The sequence below is a fragment of the Struthio camelus genome, chromosome 2, assembly GCF_040807025.1.
Source record: "Struthio camelus isolate bStrCam1 chromosome 2, bStrCam1.hap1, whole genome shotgun sequence".
In the NCBI taxonomy this organism is placed as follows: domain Eukaryota; kingdom Metazoa; phylum Chordata; class Aves; order Struthioniformes; family Struthionidae; genus Struthio; species Struthio camelus.
The window spans coordinates 46,941,998-46,968,273 of record NC_090943.1 but is presented as its reverse complement, the minus strand read 5'-3'; positions in this window follow the sequence as shown (position 1 = coordinate 46,968,273).

The window sequence follows — 26,276 nt, the reverse complement described above, 5'->3', positions numbered from 1 at the left end:
AAAAATAGACCCTTTGTGTGCAGCATCGATCAGGGTTTTAAGTAAAGAAGTATTTCCATTCTTATTTCTGTTGTCGACATTTGTGCAGGAGGCACATGAAAGGACAAGATGGGGGATAACTTACACCTTTGTGGACTTATCTTTTTCATGTGCAACATCAAAGTAGTAATTCCTAGCACACAGTGTGGATGAGGCATATTCATTAGGGTATATAAGACATGCTTTACTTCCCAGGTGGAAAGCACCATAAATAAACTGCATACTTCATCACTCTAGTATGTGTTTTCTAGATGGTCTTCCAGGTGCAAGCATCACTCTCTCTGCAGTGTTAATGACTCCTAAGCAAACAGCTGCAGTATCAAACATGATTCATTTGGGGCATGTTAACAACATCCCCTATTTGAAACTCAACTGGTGCCAATAATAGACTGGCAGTGTGAGCTTCCAGGTGTGAAGGAGAGGTGACAACTGAGAACTGGCAGGTGCTGACAGGGTGTGTAAGCTGATATGCGAAAGGCAGTAACAAAGTATGAACTCAGACTTCAAAGCTGTAAGAAGCTGCTTTGCAGAAGCTGCATTTGCAGCCCTAGAAGTGAATTAGGAGTTGCTTTGCAGCAGCCACAGAATAACCTTGAGCTGTTGTGCTACAAAGGACGTACATCGCTTTCTGTTGTTTCAAACCAATTTACCACAGACACCTCTTTGTGCGCTCCCCCGTGTCATATGGATGCCATGGTACACGCACAGCTAGTCTACTCGGAGCATACAGCTGGTTGGGGGCTTGCTACCTGCTTTTACAGCAGGCAACCATTTTAGGAGATGGGCCCCATGTTGTAAAGTCTGAATCCGGATCCAAACACAATTTTCTTCAACATTCACAGGAGATCTCATTCTAGGTTTGGGTGTGCTCCATTCAGATCAGAGCCCAGATCTAAAGCTTGTGTTCCAATTAAAACTTCCTCAAAGCTTTGGAGTCTTGGGCTGTAGTTTTGGCTTATCTTCATTTCTAGCTTTTTTTTTTTTGAAAACCCTTAGGCCGAAAAAATTTAAGGGCAGATCTTTCTCCCACTAAGGTCAGTAGAGTCCTGCTTTCTTGACATTGACTTCAGAAAGGCATTTAGGTCATAGAAAAGTAAGACTGATGCCAACTGTAATTTTCAAGAATCTACCTACATGCCTAACTTTTAATCGCCAATTAGACACTTCAGGTCTGTTGAAATGTCCATTTGTGATCATTATTTTATTTCATTAGACGCTTGGCCTTCTCTATTTATTATTAACTTGCCATACGTGTCCCAAAAGACATCCTTGTTTGGTTTGACCTTATACATTCAAATAGTGGCTTCTGAGGTGGTGGGTTATTTCCTCCAAAAGATGTAGCACTGAAACAGGATTACAGACTAGAGCTGAGAGTTTTTACATGTAGCTGTACGCTGGAGTGGGTTTTGGAAAGAGTTTTGCCCTAGGAGAGGGAGTGTTTCTAAAGCGTATGTTATTAGTTATCTTTCTGTTGTTTGTAACAAAATTAAATTGAATGGGTTGTGCTCACTGAGCAGCACAGAAACAGCAGTTGGCTTGAAATGAAATGAGCTGAACTTGAACTCGCTCAGTTTCAGATACATGTCAAGCAACTTCCTGGTAAGAGTGTGAGGGAGATTATTTGTATAAACAGCTGTTTCTCCAGCCATGTAGAAAGAAACACTGTCAGTAGCAGTAGATGGGTGCAGTCACCGCCTTTTAAGCAGTCTCTTCTCAGTGACTTACTAATCTAGAACTCCTCTACAACACTGTATGGTGCTCCTGAACTGTACTCAGCCTCTGAAACATGCCAGTGGCTTCTGTTCAGAGTCTGTGTGACACTTCTTTGTGTTGGATGAAGTAAATCTTCATATATCTGAATTTCATTTCAGAGGCCCCAAAATGACAGCTGGTTTTATAATCGCTTAGAAAAGCAGCAAAAGCCAAAAAGAGTCTAACAGACTTTAAAGATCAGAACAGAGGCCTAGGAAATATTTGCAGCTGCAGCAGCACCTGCCACATCAAGATACTATGCATGTAGGTTAGCCTGTGAACGGAAGGAAAGAGGAAGAAGTTCATGTGGTTACTTATGGTCACTTCTCAGCTCTATTATTGCTTTTACCATGTGAGGATAGGCAAGATATTTAAGGTTTCAGCACAAAAAGAATGCTTCTACAAATCATAGGCAACTAAGCTTCCTTGTCTCTGGAAAATAAGACACTGTGAATGCTTTTACACTTATGAAGGAGGCAGGGAGCAACGCCACAGTGCTGTAAGGCTCAGATGATTACTAATGTGAGATACTTTCCAGCAGTTAAGAAGTGGGCAGTGAAGTACCTGGATAAAGTGAAGTCCTTTGTTATCAATATCATGTTTTTAACTCTTTCCACATATCAGCTTTTCCGTGAGCAGAAGTTCCCTAGCATTGTGCAACAGTGAAATGCTCCAGGCTTTAATCCAGAAAACAGCTTCACTACAGTACACCCACAAGTGGCATAAATATTTATCACCGTACGTGAGAACTCTCTTTGCCATTCAAAGGACTAACATATTTACTACCTAGCTGAAGTGGTCCTTAATTAAGGGAAGAACTGAATTATGTAAGAAGCCATGATGGTGAGCTGTTCCCTTAAGAGAAAGAGCAGCATACCCCTGTGCATCCCTTCTAGGGCAGCCCTGTGGGCAAGCTCTGCAGAACAAGCCCTAGCACCAGCAGCCGGAGGGGGCGGCAGCGGGGCAGTCTCTTTGCAGTCAGTGAAGTTTGCACTCCAGTTGTATGTTGCCTTTTCTAGGCAAGTTGATGTCTCTCCATCTTCCGCCAGCAGAATTTGTTCAAGTTGATGGCAATATGGAGGTATATGTATGCACATAATTCATTGAAAAATCATTCACTACCTTAAAATTAAAAAAGAAAAAAAAGCAGATTTCAAAGTTCTGTGAGCTGCCAGGGTATTTGGGAACAAGCTCATATTTGGAACTCATTTTTCCTTTTCAAAAACCACACCTTGTCTTGCTTTTCACATCATATGTCTTTTCTTTCCTGTAGATTACTGTCCAAGTATGCTTTAAACTCTTAGTAGATCATTTCTCTCAGTCAAATACGTTCAGACAAAATAATCGGCAATGGAACTGTTTTAATTAGGGAGAGAATTGTTACAGGGAACGCCCAGGGCAACGAGACACAAAGTCCCACCCCCTTCTAACTGGGTGGAAAGATGTTCTTGGAGAGTTATGTGCTGAGAATTCATTTGTAGCATAATGTTTTGGCACTGCGCAATATTTTGTTTGATTGCTGTGGCAGCAGAATTACCTACCACGGTTTCACAGAGCGATTAAAGTCAGGAATACAATTTTTACTGATGAGACCTAGCCAGAGATGGCTCACCAGTGACAATAATCGTTCTTCAAGAGCTACCAGCTTACACATGCAAATCAGCGGAGTCAGCAAGAGTATTTGCAACAGTGCCATCTGGCCTTCCCCTGGAGAACAAGAGAAGAGTGTCGTGTGTACTGTACCCAATATAGGACTCGTTCAGATGAAGAAATGCATTGTTTAGAACTGACTAACATCTGTAATGAACTTAGTGTTCAAGCTCAAGTTTGCAACTTGGTTAGCACAGTAAATGCAACAAGTTAATGCAAGATCGGGTCTCTCACTGAGCTCTGGCAAAAAATAAAAATTTGGGTACTCAGATTCTAAGGTGTTCAACCTCTTTCCTTGAACAAATCACACTTGTCTCAAAGAAGAGGTTCCTGAACTGCAGTCAAAACCAAAGAGCTTAAATCAGGGTATTACAAAGAGATCTGTTAGTTTATTTGACTTTGCTAATGTCAATCTAGGCTGGGAAATCAGGACTCAGTGCGAATCTTTCTGGAAAGAGTGAAGGCTGGCACGGCAGTACTTCAATGTCCTTTTAATACCTAAGCAAAGTAGTAAACCTTCTCCAAGGGACTGTAACCATTTTATTGGTATTTCCTCTAGGAGATTTTATAATTTCTAATCTTGGTGATCCTGAATTACCGAAGCCTTACTGGGCAGCAAGAATTCTCATGCTGGGAGTGTAAGCAATTCATGTTGCTTGGCTGATCAGGAATGCTGTTTGCCTTCAGGGTGAACTGCAGCCATTGGGTCCATGTGTTCATTTTTTCTGACACCCCTGAGAAATGACTCCTCTGTGTTGCTGTCCCATATAGAAAAGAAAGTAGCGAAGCGGCAGCTATAGCCCATTTCCCTGATCTGAGGAAGCTGCCCAAGAAAAAAAGCACTTCATCATTTCCCTGCAAGGATCTATTGAATTAACCAGCTTAATTCCATATTCCCTAGGGAGAGCCCTTGATCCATGCCATTGGAAAGGATTGAGATTTGGTAAAAATTTTTTTGGTAAATTTAAAGAAATATATATTTTGCATGCTTTGAAAGGGAAGGGTATTTCATTCCCTAGGCATCTTTCATAAAAATCTTGAAAAAATATTAAAAATCTTCTCAGGTGTTTTTCCTTCTGTTTTTATTGCCACTCCTCTTCCCTTTGCACACTCCATTTTGCCACTAAAATGTCGGAATGGAGGAATAAATAAAACCAGAAAAAAGCTAAAGCATAATTTCAGGCTGCCTTGAAGAAACTAATCTAGATTTTGAATGAAAAAATAGCAATATTCAAAATAGTGCAACTTTTTAATGAAAGTAAGCATACAATTTAATTTTTTTCATTAAGCTTTCAGATTTTAGAAGCGCTGGCAATAACTATGGTGACTATGTGATTATTATCCTGCTATAAAAAATGCAGCAGCTTTTCTGGTAGAGTTCAAAAGATTAATCAGAACAGCTGGAGACAGAAGGAATGACATAGGTAACTGTAAACAACCTGCTACATTACTTTGATTGTTCTCTTAACTTATTTTTCTTGTTGAAGTTTTTCACATCCAAAAAAAAGTGATTGTATGTAAATGAAAGGGTATAGCTAATGACTGAATCTGAAGAGCTTACAAAGCACTGGAACTGAGATACTTTCCCACCTGCAGAGCCTGAAGAATAGTAGCATTTCCTTGCTCTCATCAGATGCTTCTCATTAATTATTAGTGTTCACTGTTGCACAGACATAAAAATAAGATCAGGACATTGGTGCTACCTACTGTACAAAAATATTTAGTGGAAGCACAGCTATCATCCCAAAAGGTGATAGTCTAGAAGGCAGGATGAAAGGTGAATGACAGAACAATGTATCTATGGTCATACATTAGCTGTAATGTAGCAACATCCAAAGTCTCCAGAGAAGGATGGGAAGGTAGGGAGAGGGGGAGGGGAAGCCCCCAATGCTCTGTGCTAAGCAAAATATAAAACTAAAATCAGCCATTTGAGTTAAAACAATACCATCTCTCCATAAACACTGTTAGATAGCTTTACACCTGGCTCATGTTGTTTTAGTCTAATTAAAAGTGGAAAGTTGCCTTCACGAGTAGATGGACAGAGCCACCTAGAAGAAGACTGAGAAGTCTTCATTAGTTACTTCTTATGGAGAAAGTATCAGAAAAAAGGTTCATAACCAATGGCCAGAAGCTTAAACCAGATATATTTGAAATTAACGACTTTTTCTTTTGTTTTTAATTGTGAGGGTGATTATCGCTGGACAAACTGCTGAGGGTCATGGTGGATTCTACATGTCTTGATGTCTTCAGATTGAGAAGATACGTTGTAACAAAACACAAGTTATTGGAGTCAGTCAGAATAGAAAATATGTGTCAGATTAAATCTTCTAATAGTCCTTTCTGGCCATAAGCTCCAGGAATCCCTGAAAGAGTGTGAGAATAGGAGGCAAAGTGTGGGAGGCAGCTCTAGCTGTGAAAACACCTACCAGTGTAAAGCTCTCCTACCTCTTCTCAATGGCTGAGGGCTCAGGGCCGAACACTCATACACTTCTCTAATCCGCTGCTACTAGAAAGGTGAGGTTCATTAGCCTTCTTGTTTTAGACTAATCTTTCCTCCTCTCTGAGCTTCTCTGCCCTTTCCCCAGGCTCTTCTTACTTTTTCAAATTTGAATTTCTTGTATAAATATCTCTTGGTAGGGCAGAAAGGGGCAGTGACGGCTGCAGCCTCATGGGGTCTGCCCTGGAACCTTCAGACTGGCAGGGAAGTATAAATTTATGCTGAGGTATTTCTGTGAACTTTATTAATTAGCCTCACACCAAATGCCTTGTCTAAACCCTTTTGGGTACCCATTCTCCCCAACAACAATCTCTGTGAACCGAAAAATGGTTAAATGGCTCCCCCAAGTATTGTCTGAGCTGGATGCACCTGCCTACCTACCCAATTTTTCTACCACAATGGCCGTTTTGAATGATTATTTCTCTTTTTGCTGCAGTTGTGCCATCCATGAAATAGAGCAGACGGTTCATTTAAATTGCTAAGGTGAGTATGTGCTGTGGTAACACGGAAACGCAGTTTGCAACTGTCACCTGATTGTATAAACCACTGAATGCACAGCATCAAAAGATAGGCCCTAGTCCGAAAATATTGACAGTCATGTGTACATGCTCACATATTTTCCACAGGCCCTTACTTGGTCTACTTTGTAGACTATTTGCATGCACCAGATGCTGAGTTCAGGCTGTGAGGCTGCCCCAAAGCGTAATGAGGCTTTCTTTTGCCAATACATGTCCCCTAGCCAGAAGCGAATGCAGCCAGAATGGTGATGGGAAGGAAAAGTGGAGGAGAGCTTTATAGCCACACAACTGCTCTCCTGCCTTACAAACAATCCAGTCCACAACCCCTGACTGGCACAAAGCAGATTTTAATCCTCCTCCCCACAGAAATCTGTCTGTTAGACACAGATTATAGCTGGCTCTCTGTCATCCTGTTTTGCACTCAGGTCTATTGCTCTGTTTAATTCAGACTAGCTCCCTGTTTACCACCTTCTAACCTATGCTTAAACCGAAGCACATCTCCAAAAATCTGCGAGTCTGTTCTATACAGCCAGGTAAAACTTTTGGCCAGGTGCCTCACAGGTCTGCAAGATGTTCAACAACAAAAAAGAATGGAGGCCAGCCAGTTTGCCCTTGAATACTGCTTGTGACAGAAATACTGACTCAAGGGTGATTTATACTTTGAAGATCAAGGGCATTTTTGCCAGGTAATTCCATTTACATACTCCTGTATGCATTTTGAAGTCTTGGCCTCAGTGCAGTAACAGCCTGTGTATCCTTGTTTCCATCTAAGTCCTCTGCGTCAACCTTTATTGCCCTGCTCTTCCAAAGAATAATGTCCATTTTGATGGAGTATTCCTTTCAGTTTAGTTTACTTTTATTCACATTCTTTACTATCATATGAAAACCACCCCCTCTGTAGTGGTTTGACCTGTACTCCCTTGGATTTAATCACTTGTCAAAATAACCCTAAATATTAAACTATTTCAGTGTTTTAGAAGCAAGTTGTAAATATTGTCTCCTTCCACCGTTCTGTGTTTTCATTCTAAACGCAACAGTTGCCTTTCCTTGACTAATTCCAACATTTTTGTTATCACATCAGAAATACAGTATCTTAACAACCTCAAGCAGAGTTTTAAGCAGCAGAGCACATCTCTGTATTTAGGCATTTTGAAATAAATTCTGTTTCCCCATGGATAGGCAAGCGAATGAACCACTTGAACTCATTTTTGTCCTCAGGAGGTCTCATCCACAGAACTTCTGAATTCAATTTGTTTCAAAACTTAGCATACTTAAAAATCTTTATGGCCTCCCTTGAAATAAAAGTAATCTTTTACTAGTCGAAAGAGCCTAAAGGTGAAAAAAACAAGCAACTAAAACTTAAATCCTAAACAGAATGAGGTACTGTCTCAGCACCTTCCACAGGACATCAGAAGCAACAGTGAAGCCCTTAGTTGCCTGTATGGGAATCTTTCCACTATGCTCTGTGGGATTAAAATTCATGAGGTTTTTTTTTTTTTGGTAGGAGAAAGGTGGCAGAAAGGAGGAAGGGAATAACGAATAATAAAACAGCTGTTGGATCGTGTCACATATGGTGAACAGAATTCCCTCTACCCTGATCACATAGGGAAAATGTTGCAACATTTCATGAAGATGATTAGATTCCAGCAGATCATTCCATGACAGAATTACCTCGGCAAGGGGTGCAGATACAGAAAAGCAAAAGCCGAATCACATTGTGAATAGGTCTCACACATTTTCTTCCTGAGTGTCCTGATCTAAAGCACATCAGAGATATGCATCTGTCATTGAAGTTCCTTCAGTTGCTGTGAAAATGAGGGCCAAGGCTGTTCAACAGGTACTGTGAGAAAGTGGGAGCGCCTGCTGAGGGACTTGAGTTTGGATATACTGTGCTAAAGGCACCTCACACCACGGAAAAAGTCAGCAGTCACATTCTGGTCCGTTCACGGGTTTCAGATTCCCCTCCAGTTACAGAAGTTTAGGCTAGAGATGACAAATGCATGAATCAGTGGTCCGAGATGCCCATCTGCAAGGAAAGGACAGAGAAAGGAAAGAGACAGAAATTCTGGAAATTGCTGCAATTCGGTCATCCACGTCTAGTAAGGAGTCAAGTCATAACTTTGATGAATGAAGGCTGTACATCTTTGAGTAAAAGTGGTGAAAATGTTTTGGCCAGCTCTTCAAAGTGTTTCCCCTTCCAGCCAGACACGCTCTGGACTTGTGCAGACTCAGCCTGAGCTGACTGCTCCTCATCTAGATAGTTATTGGAAGGCATTTTGACATGGTAGAAGCGGTAGTGGCTGCGTACCTTGACAGTGGGAGTACAGGAACATGAAAAAGACTTGGGTTGATGGGAATTTGTTGTCAGAGCCTCCTAGTGGAGACCTTCTGTATGACTCCTCATGACAGAAAATGCATCAGCCATCCTTTGGCATAGCTGTATCTGCCCTGTGCTCTTGGAAGGTTTTTGATAGTAGAGCTGTGCTGGCTACCCAAGAGGATTTTTTTCCCCGCACTTCTGTTTGGCTGAATACAGCAAAACCCACCTCAGTGCCCATGAGCGCAATGGGGATTTCTGACAGTCTGTAAACGAAGTGCCTCAGAGGAACCTAGTTCCGAGAATCTGGCCCTGCACTGGGCTGCTAAGTCCTTCTGGAAATACGTTCCTCGTTGCAGAGGCAGCTGGAGCTCCTAAAAGGTCGTTCCAACCTGCCTGCTGCCCCATACCTAGGTATGACAAAGTCACCACTAGATGCATTTAGCTATTTATATGCTATTGATGAAACCAGTGGATTCTCAGATTGTAACTCTGAAACTGCCATCTGTTCAGTGTTTCTGCTGAGTGCTTGCTTGCTAGTCTTTAGATCAATTCTGCCTAACACACATTCTTGCTGCCACTGGGTCAAGAGGAGTTTATTGTTACAGGTGGCCATAGAGGTTGTACCTACAGAAGATGGTAAGTTGAGCACCCATAGTGTCACTTTGATTCCTAATGAATCAAAGAAGCAAAAGCAAGGTTTAAGAACAATGAAATACGTGCTTGCCAGTATTCCTCTGTGGGGTACTATTGCTGAGCAGATGTAAATGAAATACATACAACAAAATGCAAGACTGTTACATAAATCCTTCTTTTGCTTTAGCTGAGGATTTGTAAGCTGAAAATAGTGTCCCTTTTGGGTGACAAAAATGCCCTAGCTTGTATAGATTTCCTTGAACCATTCTATGACTCAAACTATTCCCAAACACACTGAGCAATTCCCAAAAAGTTGCCCCCAAATCGCTACTCTGATTGCTTACCTACTCCTTCACTTTTTTTTTTCCCTGCAGTTCACCCATTCAAATTGCTGTGGTTCAAACTGGCAGTCACAGGATAATGTGTTTGCTGCTCAAGAAATCCCTAATTCCGCAGTGCACTTAAGCAGTATTCTCCCTGAGACTTATGAGTATGCTGAGAAAGGCAAGTTGCATGTTCAGTTGTTTGGTGGACTGCAAGTCAGTCTATGGCTGTTGTGGGCTTCCAGTGTTGTAGCTTTTCTGTTTGTCTTTGTTTCATAACACAGCCTGGAACTATTAGTTTTAAATAGACATCCTGACTCGATAGGTTCCTAAAGATCAATTTAAAACTTAAAGCTGAGAAATCCAGCCTCTAAAGACAAAGAGCTCTCCTTTTATTTATTTATGGCTAGATTTTTCCACATGCCAGATAATTTAAACTGGACACTAGAACTATACCATACCAGTAATTTCTTAGTGTTTCAGATGTATATAGGCAAGAAAGCAAGAAAGACGGGGGAGTGGACAGCTGATGGGGACTTAAAAATATTTGTTACATTTCCAAAATTCCTTCCCTGGTAAGATTTTGAAATCTCACAGCTGCTGCCCTTTTGTTTGTATGATTATTTCCCCAGCTCTGTGGAAATGCTGCAAAACCATTCTGTGACCTGTCATAGAAAATATTTTGACTCAGCCATCAATGACATAGACATTCCTGCTGAATGATAATGCCTAACTCTGGTGTTGGATTGGATAAAAAATTATTGTTGATTCTTAAATTGTTATATGTGGAATTGAAGTATTTAGGGTGCTTTTTTCCATGAAAGTTGCACTGTTTATCCATTTATGAGTTTTGAATTTTGTTCCTTATGTTTCCTTTATGCTTTAAAGCCCCAGTGGGACAACTTTCACAGCTTTTTGTGGTAGTTAAGGAAAGGGTTAAGAAGGACAATAACCACAGTTCTCTCTCTTCCGAGGGGACTGTTTCTGGCCCTGTACTATGTGCAGGGATAAAAAACTTGCAGATCAGAAAGAAGAATTTCTTTGAACTTCGGGGTATCTACCTAAGTACCTGAGAAAATGAAATGGGAGGTGATGGAAAAGTGGTCCAGGAGAGCTGTGAAGTAGGAAACAGTCTGGAAAAGTGCTAGAGAGAACCAATTCCAGTTGCTTTATAAAAGTTTCGCCTGGCAGTTCTGGTTTCTTTTCCAAAATGTCTCTGTTATCAAACCCCCCAAAGAGAAGTGTTTCAGACATACCTCAGATAGGGCTGACTGCTGACCACCTGGTGAAGCCAGGACATGCTCAGTTATGTGAGCTGATGACTGATCTGCCAAATAGTGCCAGTGGTCTGTGGCACGAAGGGGAATTGAGGCAAGCTCACCTCAGCTCCCCACATCGCCATGAGAGGACACCAGAAGTCTTGGTGACTCTGTTTTCATTCAGCTCTTTCATTTTCTTACTCAAAACTTACTTACTTACTTCTTGTCTGATAACCAACAGGTTGTTGTGTTAAAAAAGATTCAGCTTTCTCACACTTGCCTTTTACTAGCATATGAGTTGAAAGAGCCAAGCTCCCAGCCTCTCTAGCACTAAACATGTATCAGACCTTGATGGCGCTTAACAAAACAGTGACTAGTCCTTCACAATTGCACACAAAAAAATACCTGGAAAGAAGCTTAACTACTTGTCTTCAAAGGCGAGTGTTTGCTACTGTTTTGTGATACTGCCCCACAAGATCAGGCAATGACTGGAATATGTTTCTTCTCTTCCTAGTAACTCTCCAGGGCACAAGCTAATGATTGGAGAGATCAAGAGGGAATCCTTTCTCACACATAAGTACAAGAAGGACATTATATACCTGGCTAAGTGCACAGCAGTGTTCATTATCTTTGCTTATATCTCAAAAAGTTAGCTGTGTCTGAAGGCAGGAAGCTAGGCTAAAATGGATGGATCCCAAGAGGAAATTAAGCAAAATCACTGCTGGTAACAGTTGCCCACAGATTTCCCAGCGTGCCTATACAAAGCTGTTGAGGAGGAGGCACAAAATTCGACAAAATAAATGAGTCTCACTTGAGACTATCTTTAGAAAGCACCAATCAAACCTTTCACAAAAACTGGTATTGCTTGACTTTTGCTTTCCATAAGAAAGGGCTCTTAAGGGTCACTTCTTTTGACTATTTCCAGTAATATTTGTGCATCTAAGAAAATCCCAGAGTGACTGAGTCCAGACTGATAACGCACATTCTACGGTTACACTGGATTCATTTCATAGAAAAACAAAAGATTTTCTGTAATTTGTTTCATAATTTGGCATCTAAGGTCAACTATTTACCCTGAAAAGAAAAAAGAAAGGGCAGCCAAATTCTTAGATGATTATACTGAATTCATTGGGATTTCACAAGATATTAGTGGTTGCAGAATTAGGCTGTCGCCATCGTTTTCAAAACCCTATTTGTGTGAAGTAGCACGGCACTTTTCAGTTACACTAGAGGCTCTGTGTAGAGTTAGGGTCTAGGACACCAAAACAAAGGTGTCGGAATCTGACTCATGGTGCTCTTGTTCAGACTTTCAGGCTTGCACCCAAAGTTTCTGACTGGGTTGCCTTTTCACTGGCACTGTTGTTAACTCCCTTGTGAGAAAAGTAAAGGGAAACAGGGTTATTAGAGACGAGGAAGAGAAAATCACACACTGGGAAATGACGATTTAGTGCTAGAAGTTAGCTAAAATCCTAGACGCAGTTCCTTCTGGCAAGCCTGCTATGAAAAAAAGATGTTGGGGTAAGCCAGGATGTGGATTTAACTACACCTTTGGATAACACCTCTCAGGCTTGTCGTTATCCCATGGTAAATGACAATTTGCCTCTCTTTTTCCAGTGCTCTGGTGGATAAGTCACATGTGGTTTATCAAGGAGAAGGTGAGGCACGGTAACTTACTCATCTTTCTATAACTCTTCAGTATCAGAAGTTTATACGATGCAATAATTTGCAAGGTGAAGAAGGGCTGGAGCTTCCTCAGAAGCCTATATGCCAGATAGGTCGCTCCACAGGCTGGCTTCTGCCTACAGATTCTGTATTTGGCAGCGAGGGCGTAAGTCATTTTGCCAGAGAAGAGGAAGAGGGACTAAAAGGAAACAGTTCAGTTACCCAAACACAGGCAACAAGTTTAATTTAGATGTCCTAGCATGTCTAAGACATCCTCATATGAGACACAGCCCATGAGAGACTGCCACATTTCAAGACAGACAGCTGAAGACCGGCTGGGATACCCTTAGGCACTGAAAAGGTTTGGGACACCTATGTTCAGATGAGAGAATCACACCCTCAGAGTCAAACGATGCTGTGAAGGGGATGTGGTGAGCAAAGAGAGATCCTGGGAGGAAAGGACAAGCCTTATAGAAGATAGCCACAGCAGCCTCTGCTCAAAAACCCAGAGGTTTAAACGACTTTTTCAAGGGAAGGAAAGAAAAGATGATGGTGAAGATGCAGAGGGGAAAACAGCGGATTTGAGAAAAAAAGAGAAAAAAGAAGTTCAGCATATGGAGAGTCTTGGAGTAAAGGGCAAAACCCAGGCACTATGTTAGAGAAACACGTCCTGGAAGGGGGATGATATGAACGGTCAGGAGCAAGGAGAGAGTGTAGATCAGATTAGGAGAAACATGTATGATCTGCTACGTTCAAAATAGATAATGTAATATATTCCCTTCTATAAAGCTAGTTTCAAGCACTTTCCAAACAATTTCCCTTGAACATAATAAATCACTGATTTCTCCAGTGACACAGAGCATGCTACGTTAAAACTTTCCCTAATTCTTGCAGATAATGAAATTGAAGGGACCTGAGCCTGACAGCCTTTAGGATAAAGAAAAAAACACACAGGACGGAAATGGACAAGAAGTATGGGCATTTTAATTATTTTCCCCAAACTACCTGGTGGGTGAAATTTTCTCAGGAGTTCTCTCTCTGATGTAAGGACAGTTGCAGTGCTGTAATTAGGGCAGAATGATTACCAGTTGCCTCTAATTTCATTCTGATTTCTACTATTTTTCATGGTTCATTTTTGTTTGAAAGCTATTATTCACTGGAATGAGCCTGAACAGCTGTAAGCCTTTCTTGGTGATGTGGATTAGGAAATGCTATCATTTGAACTGATTAAGTGTGCACATTCCACTTGTCTTTATCTCATTAAGTTTTAACATAGGATACACTGTACACATTGGAAAACACACAGATCACATGTGTACTTGAAGGAGACTAACACTTGATAACTGAAGATACCAAGCTTGCCTGGCAGTCACCTGGGATTAATTCCCACATTGCACAATACATATCAGTTTCACAGACCTCATAAAACTAGGATTAAGATTTCAGCCCTATATTAAGGTACACGACATATTTTCAGTCTGGAACTATTTTAAAGATGAAAGAGAGAGCGGAGAAAATTTTCGCAGGAGAAAATGCGGCGTGCAATTGACACTACAAAACCCTCTTTATCTAGGCAGGCAGGCCAGTGTGGTATTTTTCCTAATGTTCTATGTTAGAAAGCAGCAACCTATCTAAAAAGGTGGAACCAGGATGTATTTTATTTCCCAAATCAGGGGTTAAAATGTGTTCAGTATAAACCCACCAGATTCCAGAAGATGCTGTATTTCCAAGAGAGAAGGTGCTACTGATGATAGCATCCTAATTCTCTATGACACAATAGTTTCTAGCTCAGTGTAGATTTAAATTGAATCAGGGAGGCATTGCCTCTTAGAAATGTCTCTTTTAGGATGCAGCTCCCAGCTCTAGGCTACTTACCATTACAAAACGTGTGTGTCCACCTTTGCTTTCCTGCCCTGCTTGCTGATCTCTGTTGTGGACTACTGCAGTTCATAGATCTATTCGTAGTAAACACAATTAAATAAAGTATTATTATGTGCTGCATCATTTATATTCGAATAAAATAAAAAGACAGACTTCTGCTATACCCTGTATCCCTTATGCCATTCTTATGCTTGGCTTGCTGAAGTAATAGGAACTAGTCAAATATTAACAATCTTTAGAGTTTTTACAAATGCCAAGGCTGTTTTGCCTCAGGCCGGAAATTTCACAGAAACGTTTTCTTGGTTTAAAAAAAGTACATGAAAAAGCTGGACTGAGTGTCGCATATATGGAGGTCAGGCTGTTCTCCAGTGAACTGGACTGAAAAAAATCAAAGCTTCATTTAGTAATGCCCAGCCTGCCTCCCTTGGACTGGGTCAGTTGCCATGGCATCTGAATAGCTCTTTAAAGAAAACCAGAAGCCAATGCAAGCTATGTCTGAGTCATTGCAGTGCCTGACCTAATAAAAAAACTCTTGCCTAAAACTAGCCCAAGGAGCTCCTGGTTTGTGTATTGGTTTTAGATGAAGCATACTAGTTTAAGCTATATGATTACACTACCAAGGCAAGGTTGTGCATGTATCAGTTATGAGCAATGAAATCATTCATTTAACCACGGGGCTTGTCAAGAATTGGAAGGTCCCTCTGTGTCACAATACCAGCTGTCAGAGAAGATGGCAACAAAAGACAAAATAATACACCAACGCTCAAACAAGCTCCTAGTATCCAGCGCAAAAGGACACCTGTTTTGTATTGGGCAAGTGTTGCAATTTCAGTTTCATCTTTGCTCTGATGCTTTGATGCTCAAATACGCAAACAGGAGGCACAGGTTTTCTAGCAAAGAAGCAGAAGACAGAGACCGCAGCCACATCGTTAGTGCTGGTGTGGCACATTTAACTTACTTTGGTCAGGTGATGGAGAGATGCCTGTTAAGGATAGGGCTGTGTTCACCTCCAAAGTGCCCAGATCTGAGGTCTCTTTCTGTTAGCTGTCCAACTCTTGGCATGTGTGTGATCTCATTCAATGCCCAGGCTTATTACAGATTTCACAAGGGCAAGAAAAACAGCATGAGAAACAAAGGCCAACAGTTTTGTTTCTCAGTCTTCTGATCAGCCCGTCGAAAACGTTTTCCTGGCAATAACAGCAAAAGAGTGTACTGCTTGACTGTAGAATAGTGGGAGCCAGAATTCATAAGCACATGGAGAAATTCTTCCTAAACCTTTAGAAGCTACAAAAGACTTTGAATACCACGTTATATTTCCACACAAAATATCAGATAACTCCTATTTCAATGCAATGTACTCTATCTTTTCCAGAAGTAACCACTGTTAAACAATCTTTGTTTTAAAAGAAAGAAAAGGGAGTTCTCGCTTGTAAATTGTCACTTTTTTTACAGTACCTCAGTTTTTTAAAAATCTACCTTCATGCATTCATAACTAATATGAAAAGAATAAAACATATACATAGTTTCTAAACGAAAGTGGTAGGAAGCGTCCCTGGGGCATCTGCTTATATTCCAGACTCATGTATAGTTTTAGAAAATAGGGAATGGCCACATTCTGCTGCTAAGTCTGCTTTGGCTACCATTTTGGTCTATAGAGCTAGATCTGGGTGACTGCATCTGATAAGCCATTCTCTTCTGCCCGCCCCCCCAAACCGCAGGAAAAGCTCCTAGCCTCACAGCCAGGGCTGAAGAGGGAAAAATGTATCAGATGGGCAATCTAGGTCTGCAGTCTAACATGTTCATAATCTAGGACTAAGATATTCACATTATGTGAAACAAACACTGCCCATTTGGCCCTGAGACACCAAGCCATCTGCCACTCCAGTTAATGGAAAGAGCGCACAGTCAGATGCATGCAAGTTCCTTTGGAACATTCTGCCCACTGTAAAAGAAAAAATCTGCCTTTCGCATGAAGTCATTTTGCCAGTGTTTTGAATAGTATTTTCCGCATGTTTTTTCTGTGAGATCAGCAGTCATGCCCTACTGTTCCACATTATCAGCCTTTTTTTTTTCCACCCTGTGTTTTACATTAGCAAATCAGCCAGCTCTGAGATCATATTACGTAAGTTTCTTGTTTTCCTTTTTTCAATTTCTGTGTTTTTCTAATTAATAGGAAGTGGCCCTCCGTTATGGCCCGGAGATGACAAATGGCTTCCTTCTCTCGTTTGCACGCTGCTCTGCAACGAGCCCATTGTTCTCAGAGCTGCCCTTTGCAGTGCTGCCAGCCCCACGGCCGCAGAGGCTTTGCAGAGGAACAGCCACTCTAGTGACAGGACAACCACATCATCAGAGGGTTTGGCCCTCACCAGCCCAGAGCCCCTGCAACAAAGGACTGTTAGCATAACGTAAACGCGTTTACTGCACTTACGATAAACTTTGACCTGTAATTTCCTCCCTGACCTGAAGCTAGCTCTCCTGCAAGCAGGTTTCATCTCACCTAAACATTAACCTTCTGAAAGATCATGGTCTAAACTATTGAGCTGGTTACCGAGGCTTCCTCTGTAATCATGTGGAGGATAATTCAATCTACCAAAGTGGATGACTTTTCTGAGAAAGTGCTCACTTGCCACTGGCTATAGAGGGAACCTAAACAGATACTAAACTAAACATCTAATTTCCAAATGGCTAAAATGAGATGATATGAATCCTGTCTTGCATAGGTTGTTGCACGAGTTGAACCTCAACCATGTGCACAAAGGTTTTCCTTACATTGTAGCCTAAGACATTCAATGTTACTTCCGTTTTCTACTTTGAAGCTGTTGTGTGACTTTCCTTTTCCTGTGTCTCTCTCTCTGTTAGTGGAATTGGTAAATAATTTGCAGCCAAATCACATACTTCAGTGAAACAGACGTTTTGGAAAAAAGATCTGTTAGAGCCTTCTGATTTTTCTCAAATGCGTATGATTTTCAAAGTTCGGTGACCACATCATTTGCAGGCAGTGGGGTAAGGATATTTGATACTTCAAATTCAAAGAGTATTTGGTAGTCTAGTTTGGATACACTGACCATAGAGTATTTCTCATATTCTGCGACAGAGTAAATACTAGAGGTTATTTGCAGTAACTCATTTTGCTCTACTCGGCACTGGATTAAAAGCATGGCCACAGTCTGTTACCACGACTCAGTTGCATGGCAGTAACTTTGAGCCAAGAACATAAACTGCTGAAATATGATTGTCTGAGCATTTCTGGTCTAAAAATTATGTTTCATGAGCTGAAAATTTCTTTTCTGCAGTTGATCCCTAACATGCATTTAAAATTCATAGCTTCTAAGAATGCTGTTAGTGAATTTATTTGCTAGAATATTCCTGAAAAACAAATACGAAAAGGATAAGGATATGATGGAAGTATATTCAGTACTTTTAGCTGTGAATTAACACTGAACTAGTAACAGGTTTTACAAAAACAGCAGGAAATGTTGCATCTTCCTTGCATGCCTTTTTTTCTCAAAGAAAATGTGGACAACTCCTTGGCTGTCTTTGGTATTTCAGACGTTATGTGGGACACAACATCATTTTACGTCCAGTGATTCTTATTTGCAGATAGAAGCCTGAAGATAGATAATCTCAAATTTTGGCTGAGGAAACATTCTTGACCCTTCTTTTAAAACAAGGCTGGAGTAGCTAGAACTAGGTGGTGTCACAGAACAGAAAATCATTGCAGTGACTGCTACAGTGAGATACCTTGTTGACAAAGCTCAGGATATAACAGACTATAAGAAAGCAATCATCTACACCATTTACCTGAGCTTTTCTTAGTGTCTTCACTAAGTGTCCTTTCCTCAGAACCCTTTGGGCTGCAGCACCCTTCCAAGGAATCTGTAATTTCTTTTTCTTCCCTTGCCTTGTCTTCGTGTCTTGCTAGCAAGTGAGTCACCTTCAAATAGACAGTTTTAATGCATTACTTCCTTTTTTCCTTTCCATCTATTTTCATTTTGATTATTCTATATCTCTGTCTCATGTGAACTGGGACTTCCAAGTCTGTGTTCCTTGCAGTGGATCAGAGTATTCATCGGTTGATAGTCTCTAACCTCTATATTATCTGGTCACAAAATCCAGAGGGTAGAGTTCTGGAAAGGCCACAGTGAGATGACTCGAAGGAAATGGGATGTATCAGAACTGTTTTTTGGGTCTTTGGCAGCTGGGTGCTATAGTTCCACCAGTTAAGGAGAGAGACTAGACAGAGGATCTATTCCATGGAGGTGTGCTGGTAAGTTTGTTTAGAAACTATACCTAGGCACAGCTCCAAACAAACAGGGATCTGAAAGCTGGCTCCAGCTCAGCAGCCTGGTGACCATTCTGCTAGGGTTAGAAAACATTTTGTTCTAAGGTTTTTAGTGATTTTTTTTTTTTTACAGGAAAATGGCAATTGAATTATTATTATCTACCTTGCTCTCAATAGAGGAAAAGATGTAGTGCTTTCTTTGTCTGAAGAGTTGATCAATAACAAATCCTTATGGGTAATTTGGCAGTGCTACTAATAAACACCCACAAATTTCAAAAGTAATTATACAGAGAGGATTATAAGCATTAGTGTGCTTGGCAAAAAACCCGACACTGATGGCTCAGTACATTCTTCCCTGTTTTCCTTGTCTGGTTCTCTGGAGGAAACAAGTCATTGCCACACTTACAGAAACTCCGTTTTGGTTGCAAGACCTTTGCCCACTCCAGAGAAAGCTATTCCACTGTTGGAATAAAGTTATATCCAGAATCATAAGGGAAATAAAATATTCAGGAACATTCCTCTTTCAAAAAATATCTGTAAGAATGTCAGTGTCTCCTAGGGTTCAGAAATCCTCTGAAATGCCTTCTTCCAAGATTTCTGGTGCAGTTTCCAAGGCTCGACCTTCAAGGCTCTGTCTAAATGAAGCAACTCTGTGAAATCACATATTTCTAAAGATTTTTCTTAAGAAAAACTGCACTAAAAATGCCACCCCCGCCCTCCTGCCTAAACATGAGCACGTTAGCTAAAAGATGCTTCTTCAAAACTAATAGTTTGCTGGAAAGTCTAGAAGTAAAAGGCACGTTGTGTGCAAATATATGTCTGGCCCAAATTCTTAGGAAACCAAAAATTCCTTATTCCATCGAATAGCAATCTCCATCAGCTTGACCACTGGTCAGGTGCAAGCAAGTCCATCCTCTGATTGAGGAACTCAGAGATTTAGGGATTTAATAAAGTAATTTTGAGGTTTATAAGCCACTAGCCTTTATCTAGCCTACTTTGGCAATGACTAGAAAGAATTATCATCACTGAAAGTGATTGTGTTCAAACTGATGTCCATGGTGGGTTTATGCAACTTGAACAGAAGAAATTTTGTGTTACGGAAAAAGGTGAGGTCTTACTCCATTATCTGGAGAATGCAGAGTGCTCCAACAGGAAGAAATCAAGTCAGGCATGAAGAATGATCAAAGAGCGGAGAAGAAAAGCCCAAACTTCAGGAGTACATATAATCGGTGGTAAGACAAATGACTGCTTTCTAGGCTTGTCAGACTAGTATCCCCTACAAGCATTGGAAAAGTCAAAATAAAAAGGAAAAAGGGGCTGGGAAAATATCCATCCTTACCATTGTAAACCATGCACAACACCTGGAAATGCTTAGGATTCCAGTAAGGACTCAGAATAGAGGGTTTTTTTTTTCCCAGTAGTACTAATATTCTTTACTCTATTGTTAATCTGAGGGATGTAGTCTGGCAAATCTATAAACACTTCCGGAGATATTCACTGAAATTTTGCTTCACCCAGAGTTACAGCATTTTTATTTACTTTCTTTGGTGACTTTCTTCCCTGGGCACAGAGCCAGCATGAAAGTGAACGTTGCCCCCTGAGAATATTAAATGATTGACATCTAAGTTATGTCTATAAAGCAAGAGAAAAAGAGATGTAAGGCTTAGCTAATGTGGCTATAATGCTTGCATTACCTGAACTAATTCAAGTATCTCTGTGAATGGCTGAAAAGTGGTTTTGTAAGTCAATGCCAAAATGGGGACTTAAATATCTGCTTCCCCTGGATCTGTTCTACATTTTCTTTGTTACTTTGGAAATATTCATTCTTTAAAACAATTATTACACAAAGTAATATTAAACAATTTATTAAAGACGTATCAGAAAAGAATGTACTGCAGACTCTTCCCCACAAAAATAGTATTTAGGTATCTTATCTGGGCTGGACTCCCCTGAACTGAAGACTTGCTTGCTCGCTTTTGGACAGTTAGTCTTCTAAAACCTGCTGAAAACTTTCTTTAGCTACAGTGCATCCAATGGCAGTCTAATAAGAACAAGGCTGCTCAGAGCTGTTTAGTTGCGTCCTTGTGCTCTCCTGGTCATCCGCTCTCTGCCTCTTGCGTTATACTTGGACAAAGAGGTCTCTGAGGCCAGGGCTGCCAGTGTTCATGTTGTGTTTGCACAGTGTCTAGTCCCTAGGGGTCCTTCTCCATACAAGTAGACCTAAGTTCTCCAACTTACGTAACACACGTAATAATAAGATTAAGCTCCTCTTTCTGCTTCCCCATAATTGGCAAAGCAAAGTAAGTGAAAGAGTCATCTATAAAATGAACTAAACAGGAAACTTTTAAAATTAGTTTTGAAAACAGACAGCAAGATACCAGTGGAAACTCCCTAGAGAAGCCTAGTCCAAGGGAAGAGCCTGTCTCCAGCTCAGGCTAAGGGAAACAAAACGGTCTCAGTGATATAGGAAGGCCGGCAGTTACAAAGGATGGTCCTTGCCCCTCCACACATGCTGTAGCCAGGCCAGGTGGATTTCATAGCAACCTGGTCTGCTAAACTGAAAATTCTGTGCTAGCAAATTTCAATAGGAAAATTGCGATTTTTACAAAATGAAACAGAAAAAAGTTAATACCACCCACATGCATTGTATTCCTGTATTAATTACCCCATGATACTGCTGCGTTCAGCTTACAGTCTGCCACAGCTTTCCGTTACCTACACCAACTTACAGAAGTTAAAAGTGAAAAAGCTAGAGGTATTAGTTGCTCACTATATAGCAGGCGGGGTGTCTGGTGAGGAGGGGGGCAGTGCAGGGTTGTGCCTCATGCACACTAACAGCTCAAGTGAAATAGCTGGCAACACGGATGCTTACACAATCACTCCAGTGTTAAAAACTGCTGAAGTGACTGGAGTAGTTCACATCTGAAACTTTTGTTTTAGTCTGTCTACACGCCCAGGAAAGCTAAAGTGCTCTGGTTCGATGCAGATCTTTTTCTTTATAACCAAGGGTTGGAGCTGGATTATAGATGAAAACTCTTATTTTGGAAACCAGTTCTGTGCCACTGAGCAAGTTCCATGGTCTATGCCAAGCCTGCAGAAGTGCAGGTCACCTGCAGCTCTGGTATTAGCCTAATAAGTGCTTGTTTAACAACCAAACATCCTGTGACCCTGCCTTTGAAGAGGGCTTTATTTCAGCATAGCATTAAGTTTTACATTTTAAAACAGTTCAGTTAATGTCTCCTTTAGCCTTTGATCTCTGTTTACTGTTCCGCATACCTGTTTCTATTTTAGGTCAGAGACAGCGTTTGTATATATCTAAGAGTACACATACCTAAGAGACTATTTCTGCAAGCACAATGCAGAGAGTAATTTTAGGTCTAGAACACATACTGAGAAGTGGACAGGCTGCCAGGAGGATTATAAAACTAGTCATGTGTTTTTCAAATCTAAAGGACAGGTTTCAATTAAGGAAACCTAAGTTCAGCTGTAACAGAAATCAGTGCCAGGTAGACAAGGCTTCTCTGATCCCTCTCCCACCTCATCCACCCTCGCTGACTCTTCCTTTTAGCCAGTTATGAAATGAATGTTTGTTCTGAACTTTGAGAAACCCATGCAGCAGGAAGGTCTACAGTAAAGAGTTCTAAGGGAAAGGGTTTCTAGATAGTTGAAAGACAAGATTATTACAACAGCGCTGTAAGAGGCTGGCCCACAGTCAGGAAGATAACCTACCAGTTGGCATTCTGAGGCTCCCTTGCATTACACAGGCAGGAAGATGCTGTGTACTTTACCATTGTATAAGCCCTGACACTGTGCCAAAATAAGCTCCTGAAATGGATGCACAGTGCAACATCTAAAACACTGCACTATCCCAACTGCGGTGAAAGGAAAACACTTTTTTTCCTGTTGCTATGTACTTTGGCAGATATCCCATCCAAAGAATTGTGCTCAAAGTACTCTGGAAACACCTGCCAGGAGACTACTTGGGAATGTTGTTTAAACAAGCGTACCTGCCAACTTTCCAACACTGTTGACTTTGCAGTACCAAAATCGCGTCCTATTTTAAAACAGACTTGAGGGATAGCAGGAATCAGGTCATAAGGATGAAGCATAGAATGTGCTTTAAAATTTGCTTGTAATTTTTGAAGGTGCTCAAAGTAAGTAACTGTCTAATGCACAGACATTTCAACATGTAGCAGTACATGTGGCTGGACTTGAAACTGGAACACATATGTAATAACCGTATGTGTTGATGTTGTTCGAGGAAAGGAAGGATATTTTTCTCCTATGGCAATTCACTCCAAAAAGGCCTGCACATCACTTTATGGAGATAAGATAGCTTTTCAAGAGAGAGAGAGAGAGAGAAAGAGAGAGGGGTAGAGAGAGAGGGGGGAGAGGGGGAGAGAGATAGGGGGAGGGAGTGTGTGTGTGTGTGTTTATGTGTAAAATTTTTTCCAGTAAAACTATACAAATTTTCAGGGGAAGGCTTTCACATGTAGTGTTTGTTCCCAGAAGAGGTCATGCAGAAACAGAAATAAAGCAGTAACCATCTGCCAGATTTGCCCACTGCAAGGAAGAGAAGGTGGAGAAAAACGTCCTTTTTACATGCACAGACTTAACATGCACTAATCCACTAGCAGGGCCAGTGATGAAAATATAATCTCTTTCATTAACACTAGTTGATGTAGGGCATATGTGAGATCTTCCGACAGGGAAACTGAACTTCCTGCCACCCCACCATGCATGTACTTCCTTATATGCCTATACACTCTGTGGTTATATGCAGACCTGAGTAGCTCAGTGTCCATTTACTCCTTAAATCTAATCTAGTCCCTTTGAGGATTTCAGAGGTCTGTTCACACCTTTGTTTTTGGCCCACTCCTCACATCTCCTTGAGCTAGAGAACTAAAATCCTACAGAAACTTGCTCTCTCTGAAGATCTGTCAGGTTCTCCCAGCTCCATCAGCTGCTCTAGTAATAGGAGCCTTATTCCGTATATTTAATCTCTCCAGGAAACATGAGCAAATACAGAAAATGGCTCCTTAATGAATCCTCCAAGTCCAGTCGTGTAATAAACTCCAAGAAGGGGCACAATAGGCTTTTGCTGGCCCACAGATGGTGTCAAAATGCTCAGATCCAGTCAAACTTAACCCCCTCAGAACATAACACCATTTTGGGAATGGCCATCAACATGACAAATGGAAAACTCTCTCAAGCTAGTCTATTTTCCCCAAAAATGTTTCATATTGACCCACAGCAGTGCTGAATACATCTGCCACTTGTAATGCAGCATTTTGCAAGTTTTAAAAATGTGCTCCAACAAGCTACAATCCAGAAGCTGGCTAAAATGTGCTTCAGTGCCAGATAACAAGAAACTGTTTGCTGTGTCAGCACAAGTATATAACTCCATCTTGAAATATTTACAGCCTTGCTGGGCTTCTCCTCTCCAGCTGAAGCCAAAGGAGCTTTGCCCAGAGGTGACTGCCTTTGTAAGTCTATATCCAGCCTCCCTCTAACGTTAATGGAAAGACTCTTGTTGATCTCATGAGACAAAAGGCTCACAAGATTTAGCTGCAGCTATTCCTGCACTAATCAAATATTGTTTTGTGTAATATTTATGGCTACTCTTTCCTCTGCAAAGGCCTGTGCCATTGGAATAGACAGTCTAAAATGCTATTTAAGAATAATTTAGAAGACATTTGCAAATATTAGAAATCTTTTCTTCATGCAAGGCGATGTGGCTCTATCACTATCTCCCTTGTTGCACATGTACAGATACCACTAATGATTAGAGCTGGGTGAATATTACTCGACCACGTCTATGGACAACAATGAGTTGCAGAGCTCTAAGCTTGAGTGGAGGACATTTGGCTTTTGCTTTAGCAAGTAACCATCTTTCCTATGTGTGTACTGTCAAGGAGAGAGTTTATTATCAACAATAAAGCATCAGGCCCATGAAAATATAAAAATCTCCCAAATCTTTAATCAGGCATGAAAATCTCCAGACGTGTGGCAGGCACAAGTAAAGCTAACAGATTGCTTGTGTATGTTCAGGTTTTTTGTGTGTGTTTCGGTTGTCTTTTTTATTCTATGTGGTGTGATTGATTTAGCTTTAAATCTGGTTTCCATGTCCTAATGTGGCATATTCCCTTCACTGTTATTAAAGTCTAGCCCTAGATAGCTTAGTAATATCTTCCCCCATAGAGGCTTTTTTTTGTTTTTGTTTACTTTTCTACAGGAACACTTACAGCCATTTGCCCTATTTTCTGGCTTCTGCTTCATCAGATTTTCTTCTCTTCTTTTTTTGAACAATATAGAAGCCAATAATACAACCGTGTTTCTCAAAAATATTTTTAGGCGAACTAGCGCTCTAAGTAAGGTATTTATTTTTAAAAGCCTCTATGGTATTTTAAAATATTTAGTTTAGCGCACAGAAAATATACGCAGTACTTTGATACGCCTGCAAGGTTCAGAGCTCTGGCTTCATGGGAGGAAATTTTTTTTTTTAGTCATTATGAACTCTTTTATCCATTGTCTAATACTTGTTTCCTGTATTTTTAAGTATAGGAGATTGAAGAATTAAGCTGGCTAAAATAGGAAGAATGCTATTTTAAAAAAGCTAACCGCATAGTTTTTCAGGTGAACTGCCCTATACATAACATTCAAAAACCTGTGATTTTTGCACTGCTTTGTGACACAGAAATGCTTGTTTTAAGATATTGTGCTCACAAACTCTGAAATGTTCGTGAGATGTTTATCTTAGATTTGTCCTGTGTAGTGAAATTATTTAGGCAACATGTTAACAGATGGTATCTTACTTCAGCAAATATAACTTGAGAGGTGGGTGCAGTATTCAGTGCCGTTTGGGATCAAGGTCAGAAACTCACCGTTCACATCGTATGTATCAAGAACTCAAACAGCTATTGTGTTTCACGTATTAAATTTTGCATTTACAGTTCTCTCGTATCTGTGCATGAATGTACAGCGTAGCAGTCTTATGCAAAGCCCTTTCCTTAAGAATGTGATCAATTTTTCTCCCACAGGAGCAATATTTTGGAAGCATTCACTGAAAGATGTTGTAATCTTTCTTGGTAATTTAGTCAAGAAAATTTTAATGTTTGATACAATATCAGACTAAATTTTCTGTATAGGGTCTTGAAGAAACAGTAGTTTGGGAACAAAAGGCATCTAACCAAATAGCCTATCTAACCTTACGAGAGGTTAGGTGAGACCAGTTTAAGAGTTATGAAAAGTTCCTGTACTTTATTTCTGAGGTGACACTTTTGCTTGATCACAAACACTTTTATTTTCTTTCCTTTCTCCTCCTCCCTCTACCCTGAACAGTTGAGATGGAGCTATCAAAGATCTGGTGTCTTTGTTCAAGTAGCAACCAGACCTTAGTTTTCCTTTCAGAATTAAATATGCTTTGTTTAAGCCATAAAACCTAAGTCTGAAATGCTCGC